An 18,456-nucleotide genomic window follows, 5' to 3' on the forward strand; every position below is an offset into this window, starting at 1 on the left:
TCTATCCAACAAGAAGATCGAACAATTGTAAATATGTATGCCACCAACATGGGAGCACCCAACTACATAAGCCAACTGTTAACCAAAATAGAGAGTCATATTGATAATAATACATTAATTGTAGGAGACCTCAATACTCCACTCTCAGCAATTGACAGATCATCTAAGGAGAAAAGCAACAAAGAAACAAGAGCTTTGAATGATACATTGGACCAGATGGACCTCATAGGTATATACAGAACATTCCACCCTAAAACAACAGAATACTCATTCTTCTCAAGGACACATGGAACTTTCTCCAGAATAGACCACATACTGGGTCACAAATCAGGTCTCAACCGATACCAAAAGATTGAGATTATTCCCTGCATATTCTCAGACTATAATGCTTTAAAACTGGAACTCAATCACAAGAAAAACTTTGGAAGAAATTCAAACACTTGAAAGCTAAAGACCACTCTGCTTAAGAATGTTTGGGTCAACCAGGAAATCAAAGAAGAACTTAAACAATTCATGGAAACCAATGAGAATGAAAACACATCAGTCCAAAACCTATGGGATACTGCAAAGGCAGTCCTAAGGGGGAAATACATAGCCATCCAAGCCTCACTCAAAAAATAGTAAAATCCTGAATTCACCAACTAAATTTACACCTTAAAGCACTGGAGAAAAAGCAACAAATGATGCCTAAGCCACGCATTAGAAGAGAAATAATTAAGATTAAAGCAGAGATCAATGAATTAGAAACCAGAAATACAGTAGATCAGATCAACAAAGCTAGAAGCTGGTTCACTGAAAGAATTAGTAAGATCGATAAACCACTGGCCAGATTTATCCAAAAGAAAAGAGAAATGACCCAAATTAATAAAATTATGAATGAAAGGGGAGAGATCACGACTAACACCAAGGAAATAGAAACAATTATTAGAAATTATTATCAACAACTATATGCCAATAAATTAAGCAACCTGGAAGAAATGGATGCCTTCCTGGAAATCTATAAACCACCAAGACTGAAACAGGAAGAAATTAACAACCTGAATAGGCCAATAACCAGTAACAAGATTGAAGCAGTGATCAAAAACCTCCCAAAAAACAAGAGTCCAAGGCCTGATGGATTCCCTGAGGAATTCTATCAAACATCCAAAGAAGAAATAATACCTATTCTCCTGAAGCTGTTTCAAAAAACAGAAACAGAAGGAAAGCTTCCAGATTCATTCTATGAGGCCAGCATTACCTTGATCCTCAAACTAGGCAAAGACCCCATCAAAAAGGAGAATTTCAGACTGATATCCCTGATGAATATGGATTCCAAAATTCTTAACAAAATCCTAGCTAAAAGGATCTAACAGTTCATTAAAAGGATCATCCACCACAACCAAGTGGGATTTATCCTTGGGATGCAAGGGTGGTTCAACATTCACAAATCAATCAATGTGATAGAACACATTAATTAGAGGAGAGAGAAGAACCATATGGTCCTCTTAATTGATGCAGAAAAAGCATTTGACAAAATACAGCATCCTTTTCTGATTAAAACTCTTCAGAGTGTAGGGATAGAGGGTATATTCCTCAAGTTCATAAAATCCATCTATGAAAAACCCACAGCAAATATCATCCTCAATGGGGAAAAGCTGAGAGCCTTTCCCTTAAGATCAGGAATGCGAAAAGGATGCCCACTCTCACCACTATTGTTCAACATAGTACTAGAAGTCCTAGCAACAGCAATCAGACAGCAAAAAGAAATAAAATGTATTCAAACTGGCAAAGAAGAAGTCAAACTCTCTCTCTTTGTAGATGACATGATACTTTATGTGGAAAACCCAAAGACTGCACCCCCAAATTACTAGAACTCATACAGCAGTTCAGTAATGCGGCAGGATACAAAATCAATGCACAGATATCAGTTGCTTTCTTATACACTAACAATGTAACGGCAGAAAGAAATTAGAGAAATGATTCCATTTACAATAGCACCAAAAAGTATAAGATACCTTGGAATAAACCTAACCAAAGAGGTAAAGGATTTGTATTCTAGGAACTACACAACACTCATGAAAGAAATTGAAGAAGACACAAAAAGATGGAAAAACATTCCATGCTCATGGATTGGAAAAGTAAACATTGTTAAAATGTCTATGTTGCCCAGAGCAATCTATACCTTCAACACTATCCCAATCAAAATTCCAATGACATTTTTCAAAGTGCTGGAACAAACAATCCTAAAATTTGTATGGAATCAGAAAAGACTCCAAATCGCCAAGGAAATGTTGAAAAGAAAGACAAAGCTGGGGGCATCACATTGCCTGATTCCAAGCTATATTACAAAGCAGTGATCACCAAGACACTGGCACAAAAACAGACACATAGACCAATGGAACAGAATAGAGAACCCAAATATGGACCCTCAACTCAATGATCAAATAATCTTTGACAAAGCAGGAAAAAACATGCAATGGAAAAAAGACAGTCCCTTCAATAAATGCTGCTGGGAAAATTGGACAGCTATATACAGAAGAATGAAACTCAAGCATTCTCTAACACCATACACAAAGATAAATTCAAAATGGATGAAAGACCTCAAGGTGAGACAGGAATCTATCAAAATCCTAGAGGAGAACATAGGCAGTAACATCTTTGACATTGGCCACAAGCAACTTCTTTCAAGATACATCTTCAAAGGCAAGTGAAACAAAAGCAAAAATGAACTTTTGGGACTTCATCGAGATAAAAAGCTCTGCACAGCAAAGGAAACAGTCAATAAAACAAAGAGGCAACCCACAGAATGGGAGAAGATATTTGCAAAGACACTACAGACAAAGGGCTGATATCCAAGATCTATAAAGAACTTTTCAAACTCAACACCCAAAAAAACAAATAATCAAGTCAAAAAATGGGCAGAAGACATGAACAGACACTTCTCAAAAGAAGACATACAAGTGACTGACACATGAAAAAATGTTCATCATTAGCCATCAGAGAAATTCAAATCAAAACCACATTGAGGTACCACCTTACACCAGTTAGAATGGCAAAAATTGATAAGGGAAGAAACAACAAATGTTGGAGAGGTTGTGGAGAAAGGGGAACCCTCTTACACTGTTGGTGGGAATGCAAGTTGGTACAGTCACTTTGGAATACAGTGTGGAGGTACCTCAAAAAATTAAAAATAGAGCTACCCTATGACCCAGCAATTGCACTACTGGGTATTTACCCCAAAGACACAGATGTAGTGAAAAGAAGGGCCATATGCACCCCAATGTTCATAGCAGCAATGTCCGCAATAGCTAAACTGTGGAAAGAGCCGAGATGCCCTTCAACAGATGAATGGATAAAGAAGATGTGATCCATATATACAATGGAATATTACTCAGCCATCAGAAAGGATGAATACCCAACTTTGGCATCGACATGGATGGGAATGGAGGAGATTATGCTAAGTGAAATAAGTCAAGCAGAGAAAGTCAATTATCATATGGTTTCACTTATTTGTGGAACATGAGGAATAGCATGGAGGACATTAGGAGAAGGAAGGGAAAAATGAAGGAGGGGAAATCGGAGGGGAAGACAAACCATGAGAGACTACGGACTCCAAGAAACAAACACGGTTTTAGAGGGGAGGGAGGTGGAGGGATGGGTTAGCCCAGTGATGGGTATTAAGGAGGGCACATATTGCATGGAGCACTGGGTGGTGTACACAAACAATGAATCATGGAACACTACATTAAAAACTAATAATGTACTGTATGGTGACTAACATAACATAAAAATAAAATTTAAAAAAAAATAAAATAAATAAAATCAGCCAACCATGTTTTAAAATAAAATCTCAAAGCAATTTATTTCTGCATTGAACAATCGGAGTACTATTTTTGAACATTTCTTGCTATTTCTGGCACATGCAAAATGGCAAAGTGTAAAGAACTACAGGGGGAAAGGTGAGCAAATTCTTTAATATCCTCAAACTTTCGTTTCCTTATCTACTCACTGAAGAAAACGCTAGCTCCCTGACAAGGGTGAGGGATGAATGAAAGCTTTAATAATTGCAAAATACATAGAAAATGCTTAATCTACCTCAATCTCCTCTTCAACAGTCTCCTTTAAAGCTTTCTGGGAGGTTGTAATCCCAAATTCAAGAACACTGTTTTCACTACTCTATCTGTAGGTGGCTGCACAAAGCAATAAAGGCTTATATGACAGAGCTGATAACAATGATTTAAATCTTCCTGGAAAGCATTTCCGAGAACCATTCCATAGAAGTCAGGCCTGATGTCAAACAACCACTAATATGCTTACCAATGACTCAAATGAAAGAAGAGGGTGTTCTTACTATATCAAGTTTATACTGGCTTTCTTAAAGTGTGAATGATGAACATAAAATCTAAGATGATATTAATAAAAAAATACATTTTAAAAATAGGGTATAAAGAGAAAAGATGTAATAAAGGACAAGGCATAGCAGTAAAGCTGAACAAATATAGATAGTTTGCCCAATTCTAATGTAGAAAATTATAGTGTAGAGAGTTCACTGATAATTCCATAGATAAAAAGCTGCTAGGAAACAATTATCAATAATTATTGAACTTGGTGATTTGACTGAACTTAGTAAATTGGGTAGATGAATTGATTAATGAGTGAACTGATTTTCAGAGATTTGGCCAGCTTCTCATTGGCACATGAAAGAGGCTCACTAAATACTTGTTGAATGAATGGTGAGTACTGATATTATGGTTGGCCTTAAATTTAGCTCTGAAATTCCTGGAAGCATACATTATTATGATTGAAATAAAAATAATCATCTACCTGCCCCTTTTCCAGACATCTAACCAAAAGCATAGAAACTTGAAAAAGAACCACCAAAAAATTTTATCTTTTAATCCATCTGTTTTATAGTTTTGTCAAGTTAACAAAAGTCCATCTCTCACAGAAACTTTATATGATAAAATGTAACATGGTCTCTATGAAAATACATCTCATTACATTAAGTTTGAGAATCATTCATGAATCAAAATTATTTTAAAATCTGTACTGAAATTTAATAAATAGTCAAAATATTTGTTGAGCTCATTATTTGGACTATAAATAAGGACTATATATTTTGAGGGCCCTTGTGTCTTCTTGTACTTATTAATGACTGACCACAATTTATCATAAGAATCACAGATTCTTGGATATTGGAGCAAGGGGACAATGTGAGCATGGACAGAGAAGGCCTTGTTGCAAAAAAAAGAAACACTTAAGATGACACTAGCCCTTGGAGGATATGGAGTTTCCCAATAAAAAAGGAAGGAGGAGCATTCCTGGAAGAATATCACATAAGGCACATTGGATTTAAGACCTTGAGGTCAGGAAAATGGGGAGGGTTTGGGGAACTGAAAAGTGGACAGGGTGCCAAAAATGTGGTGTGTGAAGGAAAAAAAATAACATGATATGATGGTAGGAAATCAGGCAGGAGTTAGCCATTGCAAGGCTTTGCAAGTCATTTTAAAGCAGTTAGATTTTTTTTCCTAAGTGCAGTGAGGAACCTAGATTTGGGGTATATGTATTTATTCTAAATTTTCTTTTAGGTTATACTTCTATTTTGATAACCTTATTGCTCTTCTTTTTAAAAAAGAGTTGAGTATAAATTTTTGAGAATAATAATATATCTACAATCTATTAATATATATTACATATTAAACTAACATGAAGATAATGTCACTGGTCTTTCTAAATGTAACTTCAAATAGCTATCTTAAACAATTAATAGAATAGATCCTCTATATATCTTTAAAGGATATTCTGACTGCCTCAGCAGTAACATATCTCCTCTATAAAATCGTTTGATATTTGGCAATCGCTATTCTCCTGATATAATTCTTCTTCTACATTTATTGATTTATCATTATCATTATCATTAATGATCATTATCATTAATGAGTCTTTTGTTAGTGATTAAACATGTTTTGCTTTGCAAGGAATTGTCTCTTTTGGTGTATCTTTTACCAAAATAATCTTTAAAGTCTACCGTATGGTAGAAAATAATCCCAATTTCAAGATTTTAAAACCAATTTCATAAAGACAATTTTATCAAAAAGTACTTTTAAAAATTTATTTATTTCCTTTTCCAGTGGATGGCCCAAGTAGAAGATACTGATATTTTTATTTCAAGGGGCTCCTGACTGGCTCAGTAGGTAAAACATAGAACTCTTGATTTTGAGGTCGTGAGTTCAAGCCCCATGTTGGGCATAGAGCCAACTTAAAAAAAAAAGTGTGTGTTTTTTTATATTTTTATTTCAATAAATTATATGTATATTAAAAATTCTATTGACCAGAGAAGCATGCAACCCACTTGATTCCCTCCTAATCAGATTATTTATTATAAATGTAATTTCAGTTCTTCACATTTGTTTGTTGCTATTGTTTTTGTTTTACAAAACCTTACTTATTTTTCAAAAAATTTAGGAGGATTCAAAATGGTATGAGATTGTTAGGAAAGAATAAGGCCATCAGAATGAGAAATGAAAAGAAATAAAGCATTCATTCCTGATAGAATCTCACTGTAGGGCAAAGGAAGTTAGGCCATTGCAATTTCTCATTATATTCATTAAATCTGGATTTTATCTGAATCTACCCTGCATATATTTCCCCAATCCATCCCTTAACTTGATCTTCTCACGGCCAGAGGTTCACAAGAAGAAAAGAGAAAGAAGAAGAGGGTAGAAATAAAGAGAAGAGTGTTGCTAATTCCTAAGCATTGCTTTGTTCAGGACATATTTTCTGATAGATATTAACCTAACAAAACAATTTAGTAAGAAGTCTATTATTTCTTGGACCAGAATCCTTAAAAGATACCTAGTAGTAAGATCTTAAGCTTCTAGATAAGTATAAATAATACCACTGGGTAAGCACTTACCTTAATTCAGTATTTAGACTGAAGAGTCACTAGTTCTGTTAGATGCTTACAAATTTGTTTCATGTAACATTTTTATACATAAAGCCGGTATTTTGAATGGTATTCATAATGTAATCTTAGCATATCCCTTCTCCTCTTTACCTCAAAATTTTCTCTTACTTTTTGTCCTTCCATATATCCACTCTATTCTCTCCTTATGATGAAAAATATGAATTCCTAAATTTAAGATATCAAATGAGTGTTTGCCATTTAATTCCTATATTACCATAAAGTGCTCTATAACTATAATTTGTACAATGGAGTGAACAATTTTTTTATCATTTAACTTAAATCACAAATGAATGTTTAGGATAGAAGCTAGGGAGAGGGGAAGGAGAATTCAAAGGCTGACAAAGCATAGATCTTCCTTCATTAAGTTTACTTCAATGTTAGGAATAAAAATGAGAAATATCATATAAATGAGACTCAACAAGAGGTACTGATAAAGTGTTCTGTATCATATCTTTAATTTTTAAACAAGGCTTAAGAGTTACTTGAAAGAAAACTAGACTATGAGGAGGAAGAACTGACTCCCAACATGAGCCATCCTCTAGAATAAGAGAGATTTGGAAGTTGGTTAGGATTCAGCATAAGCTGGCTGACAACAGAAATTGCAACAGGTAAGACACAGGTGAGATCCAAATATAATCACTGAGACAAAGAGCCAACATGACTGGTCTAAGAAGCAGAAGGGTAACCTGGCAAATGTCTGTGGAAATCCAGATAATAACAAGGAATACAGAAGAGGTGACTCTAAATCATGCAAGGAGACAGGCTACAGAATGGGGCGTGCCATTATCTTGGCACTTCTTTGTCCTCCCTCCTCCAAATCCCAACCATATATCTCCTGTTGAAAGGAGAGGTACTTTCACGAGTAGCAGAAACATTGTTAATGGGTAGCAGGTATTTTGAAGAACACAGTGGAACCTACTAGTCTCATTCTGTTCAGCAAATCTTAAGAGCTTGAGGTAAGTCCTAGAGTCTCCATTTGCATAAGAAAACCCAGGCTCCTTGTAAGAAGCTGTGATGAGAAACTTGGGACAAAAAAATAAACTAGAATTAAAAATCCTTACAAAGGAGAGGCCATTATAGGGTGTGCCAGGAATACAAAGAATTTTTTTTTTAAGTGTGGAAGAGCAAAAAGACATGATTCTCCTTTGGACCATACATTTATAGGCACTGAAAAAAAGATTCACTTGTTTCATTAACAAGTACACCATACTAATAGTGTCCTAGTTCAATTCTTTGGCATAAATGCCTCAATAGTTGGAGAAATAAAATTTTCATGATCAAAATAAACTAGTTATTTGCTGACCACATAAAGAAGCTCAGAGAAGAATAAATCTTATCACTATTGAGGGTGAAGTGTTCTTCGGGACTTTTTGTATCATCAAAAATGGAAGTGGAGCACATGGAAATCAGCAGCAATAGAAGCCCAGGCAGGAGTCATTCCAGGGAGTTACTAAGGAGCCAACTACCTAAGGAATCGCCCCACTTGGGGCCCTTTTCTCCTCTCAACAAAGTAAATTACCCTGACTCTAAATAAGATGATGCGGAAGCCTGTGAGACAACCTTGTAGTTGTGTACAACAGAGAAAACAACCAATAAGCATAGTACCCAATTCAGAGGCTGACATCCAGTCCTGTACCTCTTGATCATAATCAATACTTTAAGTATTCTGCCTTTGTTTGAAGTGATCTGAGAAATAAGAGCTGGACAAGTGAGGACTCACCCACTTTCCATATGAATAAGTCAATCAAAAAGACTTTGTAAACTCTAAGAAAAACTAGAGGTAAACAATTTTTCCTGCTCCTGATAGCCCAGTTCTTGTGTACTCTTGTCAACTCCCACCTCTTCTTGGTACTATCTACTGGTGGACCTAATTTGGAACTGTATTTCTGTAATCAGTTCCAGGACTAAACATTTTCTCCAGCGCCCCTCTAAATTTAATTCAAGACTAGAGGCATGAGCCCAAGACTAAAGTATATTGCCTAGGGCACCTGGGTGGTGCAGTAGGTTAAGTATCCAACTCTTGGGTTCAGCTCAGGTCGGGATCTCAGGGTCATGAGATGGATCCCCACATCAGGCTCCACACTCAGCTTGGAGTCTGCTTGGGCTCTCTCCCCATCTCCCTCTGACCCTCCCACCCATGCTCATACACTCTCTCTCTTTTGTAACAAGGGACCCTAGGTCTTTCATGCATTCCTCAATTTTTTTTTCCTTTACTAATTTTTGTCTTGTTCCTTTTTGATGTTAAGTTCCTTTCACAATCCCATTATGCTAGGCATCATGAGGCACAATGGTGAATAAGATGTGGGTCCTGTGCTCAAGAAACTCAAAATCTAGCAGAAGAAACTGATATGCAATCATCTATAAGTTAAAAATTAAAACAACTACATTATAACGGTATGAAAATGTGTGAGAGAAGCCCAAAGGAAATAGCAATTTGCATTGGGGGAGACAGTGACAGAGGTGGCATCTGAAAACTGAATAATCTATCAATAGAAATTAAAATCATATGTAATAATAATAATAATGAGATGAAGTAGAAGGAAGGGCAAACTGGGAAAGGAGGAAGAGGAAAGAGGAGGACGAGGAGGAGGAAGAAAGGAAGCAAACAAAAAGCACATTCAGCTTAAGTAGAAAGAAGTGGCTAGACTACATAATGTGTCAAGAGGTGAGATAGAGGGGAGACCAGATGGATTCCAGCACATGATGAATGTCAAATTTGAAACCAGTGAGCTTGAAATGTTTCAGCACACCAGTGAAAAACTGAAGGTTTATGAAGTGGAGAGTGACAGGATCCCACATTCTATGTTTTAGGAAGAAAATTCTTATGACTGGAGATTGCTTGTATATGTTTTGAGGAGGAAGGGGTGCTAAGAATTATTGCTGCTCAGTTAGGACAATGACAATGTAAGTTGGGAAGTTAATGATTTTTGAGATGTCAAGTGAATAAACTTTCCAGACGAAATTAAAATGTAAATTTAATTATTCTATCAATATACTTTTCTGAAATATGAGTCTAAATGAAGCAGAAATTTTCAAAGATTGTTTACTGATTGTTTCCAGATGTTCTTGGCTTCTATTTCATTTGTCCACATGAACGAAGGAAAGTACTGAACAGGACAAGGAGAAAGCAGCAGTTGCTGACCTAATACATCTATGCCAACATGACACATATTTCAAAAAAATGACAATTAGCAGGTATCTGGTCAAATTGATCAATATAAAACAAGCAAGCCAGAAAGAGATCAAGCAAACCAAAACTTACCTAAGCTATCCAGACTGACAGTCAATATTGGCTGTTAGGCCACAAAGTGAAGTGAAATTTTGGCAATGTTTATAGACATTCACTGATAGTTAAACCAGGAATTCTTTGGAAAATAATCCTCAACCTGTTGGAAACAATTCAAAACAAACCTTTTTAAAACAAACAATGAAACAGATTGGAACCAATTCTTACATAAAAGACAGCACTACCCACAAATAAGTGTACCTACTCACTATGGAAAAAAAAAAATCATTCCCTTTTATAGTAAGTTACCAGGTCACTTCCACTGAACTCTGCTAAAGTAAATTGTTGGATAATTTATTTTTTAAACTGCAATGAATTCTTTTTGGTTCAGGCATTTCCATGTGTACATTTTAAGTATGTACGTGCTTGTATCTGAGTATTATATGTATTCATTCTACAGATAGTCTTTCTGCACTTTTAATTTCCTTTTACTCTGCTTAGATAAGTTTTATGTCTTTTTGCAGGTCATTCACATGTAAAATATGAAGCACATGTATCTATCATTCTCTAAATGAAATGGATTTGATTTACACAAAAGACAATTTTTATTTATTTCGGCTTCAAAAGTAGCTTTTCTCTCTTGAAGGAATTTCAAAACATGAATGTTATGTTAATTTGCGTAATCTATGATTTAACAAGTCTCTTGATTAAATACTTTGACAGTCAAAGGCGAATGACAGGGTGTGATTATGCACTCTGAATACGTTTTCCCATAACTACGTATGTTTGTGATTTTTTGGCAAGTTGTTTCTATTGATGGAAGAATAAAAGCCATTAACAGATTAAATATAAAGTGATTTCATTTTAACCAAATCCTCTTTATTTTTTTCATGCTTTTCTCCGAGCATTAATGGAAAAGGTCACCCATGGGTGACATGATAGTAGGGACATAAGAGAGACAAAGCAGCATGGTGCCATGTCTTAGGTTGTATAATAGGGAGAAGCTTTAAAAAGATGCTGAAGCCAAAGACAGATAAAAAAAAGAAAAAGAAAAAGAAAAAGGGAGAAAGAGATCTTTCTCTGGTTAGAAAGATGATGACTATCATGGTGCCATCCTCTGGAATTTTCCCAATCTGACATTTTCCACATAAATACCTATAAACCCTGTTTGACAAATAGATCAGCAAATTAGAAGGACTTTTAACTAACTCAATTTTGGGATACAATCTCTATAGTAACAAGCCACAGATGCCTAAAATGGAATCCCCAGCACATCCAATTTGATTAAAAGAATGAATTAAGGGAACCTTTTTGGGGAGAAGAATTAGTTGACTACCTTTTCTTTTTTTTTTTTTAAGATTTTATTTATTTATTTGACAGAGAGAGACACAGCGAGAGACGGAACATAAGCAGGGGGAGTGGCAGAGGGAGAAGCAGGCTTCCCGCCGAGCAGGGAGCCCGATGCGGGTCTCGATCCCAGGACCCTGGGATCATGACCTGAGCCCATGACCTGATCCCAGGAGCCTGGGATCATGACCAGACGCTTAACAACTGAGCCACTCACGCGCCCCAGTTGACTACCTTTCCATGAAGGAAATGTTCCATTAAAAATTCTCACCAGATTTAATAGCTATTCACTATATTTGTGATAATGTAATGTATTTTTCTCACAGCTTTTTGTATTTCAGGGAAAAAATACTACTTTATCAGCTGGGCTTCTCTCCAGTTTTTCTGAAAGTTTCCTTCTAACAGTCACATCTGGCAGTAAAATAGCTCCCCATGCCCAGGTATTGACATTATGCATAATTATTCACACATGGCCAGTGAGCCACCCCATCCCAGACAGCACAGACACGTCCTCAGGGTCAGCTTGCCCATCTGCATCAGACCTCTGGAAGAAACTCTAGAGAATCCGTGCTTCAGAGTCACTGCCCAAATCTACCCTCAGCTCATGAGAAAACTGCTTTCAGACCAAATATGTGAATAAATTAAAACCTGACTTCTCATCCAGCACAATGAAATAGAACTGATTATATTCTCAATTCTTCACCTTGGAGAACACAAGTTCAATTTGTGAGGAGAAAAAAATAAGTTATTTAGTTATTTATGTGCTCCAAAGTGCAAAACAAGTTTAGGTTACACCTTTAAAAGAGGATAAATATTCTTGAGTCCACATTTTTTTTAGAATCAAATAGAGAAAAATGCAAGTTATTTATGCTTTCCCATGCCCCTGAAAATAGGTCCCTGGACATGCACCCACTGACCTCAGGGGTAATCTGGTCCCACATTTGAAAGATCCTGAAAATTTACTGGTGTGTTTTTTTCTACCCAGGACCAAGAAAATTCCTAGAAATGTGAGTTCATGGAATTGAATTTGTCTTGTTTCCAATTCTTTCTAACATCTAAAGCTCTTTTGATGTGGTCACATTAAAGACTGAAAAAGAAACAATGAAAACCTTAGGGGAGGCAAACACTGGTCCCTTTCTTCCTCTCCAAATATGTCCATTCACTGTTGTCCATTCTTTTTATGAGATCTCATATATTGAGCATTTATCATCCAAAGCTTGTTCGTATTTGCTGCATTACCATCTGTTAATCTTTCTTTAACAAAAACTATGTTAGCAATATAATCCCACCTCTAAGACATGTTATAAAGGTTTTAAGAGATGTGTTAGTAGTTGGGCGCCTGGGTGGCTCAGATGGTTAAGCGTCTGCCTTCGGCTCAGGTCATGATCCCAGGGTCCTGGGATCGAGTCCCGCATCGGGCTCCCTGCTCCTTGGGAGCCCGCTTCTCCCTCTGCCTCTCTCCATCTCTGTCTCTTACGAATAAATAAATAAAATGTTTAAAAAAAAAAAAAGAGGGGCGCCTGGGTGGCTCAGTCGTTAAGCGTCTGCCTTCGGCTCAGGTCATGATCCCAGGGTCCTGGGATCGAGCCCCGCATCGGGCTCCCTGCTCTGCGGGAAGCCTGCTTCTCCCTCTCCCACTCCCCCTGCTTGTGTTCCCTCTCTCGCTGTGTCTCTCTCTGTCAAATAAATAATAAAATCTTAAAAAAAAAAAAAAAAAAGAGATGTGTTAGTAGCCTGCTCACTGGAAATGGCTCCTAAGGATTAAAAAAAAAAAAAAAATCACAGTTTAGGAACTGTGATGAGTCAGAACATCAGGCTTCTCTCTGCTCAGAAGCAAGCATAAGGATCACCTGGGGACAGGTAAGTTAAATGATAGCCTTTCCCTAGTTGCTGCTTCATTTACTGATCTCGTTTGAATACTTGCCCATTTTCATTTTCCTATTTATTTCCAAATAAGTAACTTATTTTTTTTTCCTCACAAATTGAACTTTCTCCAAGGTGAAGAATTGAGAATATAATCAGTTCTATTTCATTGTGCTGGATGAGAAGTCAGGTTTTAATTTATTCACATATTTGGTCTGAAAGCAGTTTTCTCATGAGCTGAAGGGAACATTTTCCCTGTACACCTCTGAAAGGATTTTAAATAAGGATGCTTTTCTATGAGCCATCTGGCGGCTTCCTGGAAAGCAACAGTACAAGATGTCCCTACTCACAGTGAAAGATTAGATTCCCAGGAGAACCGTTCAAAGCTGGTCATTTACAACAAGATGCTCACTGTGGGCCAAACTTGCTTTTAGGTAGCTCTAGCTGAACTGATACAATACAGGCAATCGGCACTTCAAAGATAATGAGTTCAATTCTCAGACATAAAGAAGTGGTAGAAGTGGTAAAAGAACACTGAAGTCTTATGCAAAGGGAAAGAGGCAAAAGAATTTCCCCCAAAGAAGGTGAGCATTCAGAGGCAGCAGACTGTTCACTCAACAAGCATTTATGGAGCACCTATATGTAGCACCCATCAGTGGGCTCCAGGAATACAGAACAACAAAGGCATAATCTTTGCACCCCAGAAGCCCATGGTCTTATTAAGGAGAGAGCCATAATAGCAAATGTATTACAGTTTAGCTTAAAAGTTACTGAAATAATACAGGAAGTAGACGTAAAAGAAAGACGAAGGTCTGAACTAATCCCACCGAGAAGTAAACCCAACAGAAAAGAGTATAAACATAAAAGATATAAATAATAATTATTTTTTTGAAACTAAATTGAATGTGGGAGGTGTGGAGAGAAAAACATGCGTGTGTGGGAGACTGAGTGGGGCATGTAGGAGGAATACTGAAAAAGAGAAGCCCAGAGGAGAGACAGGTTAAGGAATCATCAGCGTGTCAGTTGGGTTCAAGTCATGGAAAGTGGGAAGAGCCCATTATCCCATAAGAAAAGGGAAAGACAAAGGGCAGACTCTGGACAACACCAAGTTTTAGGAGATAACAGAATAAGAGAATCTGATGAAGGAGACAGAAGTAACAGTTGGTGAGGAAGGGGACAAAAATATAGTGGCTTCTAAGATGCCAAGGGAAAAAAAAAGTTTCAAAACAGGGAGCAGTCAATTGTATCAAATATCTCAGAAAAGTTAAGATGGGGACTGGAAAATATTCCTGGGATTTGAAAACTGAATTTGGCCAAAGCAGTCAACCAAGCCTTGAAAGCAGTGTTGCACACTGGCCATATTGGCGTTTGAGGAGCCATTTAATCTGTCATCCAACAAAACCTTAACGTGAAGAACTTGACAAATCACATTGGCTGAGGAACTGGAATATCTATTCAATGATTAGGCTCAGCTTTTACACAGAAAAATTCATGCCAGCTATAAGAGACAGAGTTTTGTCAACTTGCCCCAAATATTCTGAATCTGATAAGCTTAGATCTACCAGTAGTAAGGCTGTGCAGTCTTGAGATGACCCTGTTGGCAGGCATTAATCCTTTGTTTGCTGTATCATGGAGAAGTCTAGGGGTTCCCTGAGGGGAAGGGCTGGGGCCCAGAGCTGGAGGGGATGTAGGAGCTTTTTACCAACAGTATAAAAGTACACTGATATTTTACCAACACGGTCATATCAGTATGTACTGACTGGTTATGAGCCCTAAGATAACTAATAAGCAAAACTGATCACACAGGTAATTTAAACTTGAAGTCGTTAGCTTTTTAATCTCAGAATGGTAAGTGGTAGCACACGCTTTCCATTTATTTGTGTGTAGATATATACATACAGAGTATCTTTTGCATTGTTTCAGAATCTGACATTGTTTCAACTATGGGAGAACTAAAACAGGTGGAAAGCCACAACCTTGTGACCCTAAACTCCATTCAGGGAAATAAATTGTGTATAAAAACAACTAATAATAAATTGTGTATATCTAAAACAACTGGTAATAATTGCTAACATCTAAGAAATAATATGGCACTGAGAAAAGAAAAAGAAAATTTTATATAAATGCTGGTAGAATCAAGCTCAAAGGAATAATCAGGATGGCATAATGTTATTTAAAAAAGGCTTTTAGAGGTGAAGCTAGTACTGAAAATAGGGTATTAATGGAAATACTTTGTCAATATCAATTAAAACTCTTTATTTGTCCTCTGTGCTCCCATTTTGTCACTAAGTAAATAAGAGTGAAATTCTACAGTCTGTTGGTTGAGTAAAGCAAGCCCTTGACTCAACAAACCAGAATCCCATGCCTTTCTCTGTGGATATACTTAGTGGTGGGACTCCAGAAAAGCAATTTTCCTTTTTTTTTTTTTTTTTTAAACCTTGACTGCCCTTATATATGAAAGGACTCTGGATTACCTGCTTTCTAATGTCTCCTCCACGTCCAGGAGTCTAATCTTCTAATTCTAAGACTCTAAGACTTCTCTGGCTGAGCAACAAGCCAGCATTAGCATGAAGAATTTGTATGCTTGAGCCACAAAAGAGTAAAGTAAGGTGAAGAATTACCTGCATTTGACAGGAGCGTTTTAAAGAGTTCACACTGCACACTACACCCTACTACTTCATCCAACACAGAACGGACTTCTCTGTCAACAGTTCGCCCCATAACCCCCAGCTCCCCATCATCATCTCCTCACTGTTCACCAATTGTGACATGAGTATTGATACCACGGCAGTTTCTGATGATACTTTATAGCACAACCACTACTATTTTTTAAAGGGCAGTAATTCCATTTTAGTTTCCTGAATTCTAAATATTTTACTGAAAATATTTGTTATAATACTGAATTACTGTCTTTTAATGTAAACCACCATTTTAAAACAACATCCAAGCTGTCCCAAGTATGGAAATGTAAGAAAATAATTTTCTGTCTCTTTCTTGATAAGACCTACTTTCTCTAAATTACAAATACAAATGTCAATTGACTCAGAGCATGGTCTGTTAACTTTTGGAAAGTAAAAGAGGAAAATGAGCTAATTCCTATCAGTGAGTTAAACTTGTATTCTTTACAATAATAAATTTTTTTTCTTCTAATAAGTGCTGTGATCAATCACTTTTTGTACATTTTCCTTATTTATTTACCTCATATTTATTTGATAAACGAGAATTTCCTCAGGTTAATACTCATAATCAAAATCCATTATTTTAATCAAAAATAAAGACTATCGAATTCTTTGAAAACCTTTTCTGAATTCCAAATGCTCACTAATTTAGAAAAGGGATCTCTTTAAACTGTGTCCCCACATTACCAAACATCCATAGAGACATTAAAAGATGCTGAGGAAATGATAAGACCAAAAACTTAGCAAACTGGCTAAAGTTGACTGGGATGTCCCAAAAACACACACATTTTTCCACTTGAGCCAAGGATTCACTGTTGTTCTATTTTAGTTGCATAATCTAGCCTTGGTTACTTCTCAGGGTACAATTAGTAAGATTCAGAAGGCTTGGGATACCTGATACCCAGGACTAAAATCTGAGGACAGAAAAATTTTTTAGCAATAGTTCTTATTTTAAGAGCTAATTTTAGTAAACTATGTACCTTCCCCTTTCTTTTTTTTTTTTTTTTTAATCTTCCTATTTCTTTATCTCCTTTCAGGAGATACAGGTGATTACATCCTTTATGTAGAAGTGTTTCTGCTTCATGGGCAAGAAAGAAAAGACAAGTTGAAGACACTCAACGAGAGGAAAATCATTCATGGAACAGAGTAGTATCATCTAGAGAAGACAAGGAAATCAAGCTAAAAGCCTCAATCTTGCAGAAAAACAGAAGAAACACACTGAATCACTCAGGGTCAAGAAGGGGCCTTCAGGTTTAGCACTGAAAGACCCATGTGAAGTTCCCCCACATTCAGGGGAGATAGTCCAAGATGGCAGAGGAGTAGGAGACCTTAGTTCCGTCTGGTCCCAGGAATTCAACTAGAGAGCTATCAAATCATTCTGAACACCTGTGAACTCAACCAGAGATCTAAGGAAAGAATACCTGCAAATCTACAAATAGAAAAGTGACCACTTTCTGCAAGGTAGGAGGTGTGGAGAAGTGAATCCAAGGTGATATATGGGAAGATAAGCCACAGTGGGAGGGAGACTCCATAAACCAGCTACCAGAAAGTGATATAGCAGCAGAACACAAAATCAGAACTTTTGGAAGTCTGCTCTGGTGAGGGACATCCTTGCCTGAAAGGTGCTCAGGTAGTGAAGCAGGGTGGAATCCTAGGTGGGACAGTGTGGTCTCAGGATCCTTGGGGTCACAGGAAGATGTGGGAGTGCCTGAGGGCAGCAGAGCTCCCACGTATCCGAGCGGGGAAGCCGGCTACGAACAGTGAGCCCAGGAGCCAGCTCTCAGCTCAGGGTTGCCATAAACTGCGAACCACAGCATGGTGGGGCAACTGCTCTCCAAGGAGGGGCCCAGCAATCAGCAGAATGGGAGAGACCCCTACCTCCCCCAGGAGGAGCTATGCAGGTACGCGGAGCAGGAGTTTGCAGGGTTTGGAGACCAGAAACCAGGTCGCATGCCTGAGACAGAAATGCTCAGTCACAGACTGGGTGAGCAGAGAGAGTGGATGGAGACCAAGGAGACAGGAGTGATTGACTGCTTTTCCCTGAGGGCTCACTGAGGAGTGGGGCAACGAGCTTTCGGCTCCAGGGCTAAAGATTGGGAAGCCCGCCATTTTCATTCTCATCCTCTAAAGCTGTGAGGAAAGCCTTCAGGGAACAAAAGCCACACAGAGCAATTCAGAGCAGATGACTTAGCCTGTCTCCCTGGCAAGGGCAGGGCAAATATACTTGAGAATCAGCAAAACAGGCCCCTCCCCTAGAAGGTCAGCAAGAACATCCAGCTAAGACCAAGTTTACCAATCATAGAGAACTGCAAAACTCCAGCACTAGGGGAACATAGTATATAGAAATCATGGGGTTTTTTTGTTTGTTTTGTTTTAAGATTTTATTATATAGAAGA

The 18,456-nt window shown here is 37.4% G+C and overlaps 1 protein-coding gene across 1 annotated transcript in view; it reads right to left on the reverse strand.

The window, feature by feature from the left end:
• Positions 1–18,456, reverse strand: part of CHODL (chondrolectin) — a 296,447-nt gene that overhangs the window by 247,528 nt on the left and 30,463 nt on the right. The window contains exon 3 of the mRNA XM_064579987.1: positions 10,209–10,332. The gene's annotated coding sequence lies outside the window, so the exon portion shown is untranslated. The remainder of the gene's footprint in view (positions 1–10,208; positions 10,333–18,456) is intronic.

The sequence above is a fragment of the Mirounga angustirostris genome, unplaced genomic scaffold (assembly GCF_029215605.1).
Source record: "Mirounga angustirostris isolate CCGP_5_RB_7025 unplaced genomic scaffold, mMirAng1.0.hap1 SCAF_1, whole genome shotgun sequence".
Taxonomy (NCBI): domain Eukaryota; kingdom Metazoa; phylum Chordata; class Mammalia; order Carnivora; family Phocidae; genus Mirounga; species Mirounga angustirostris.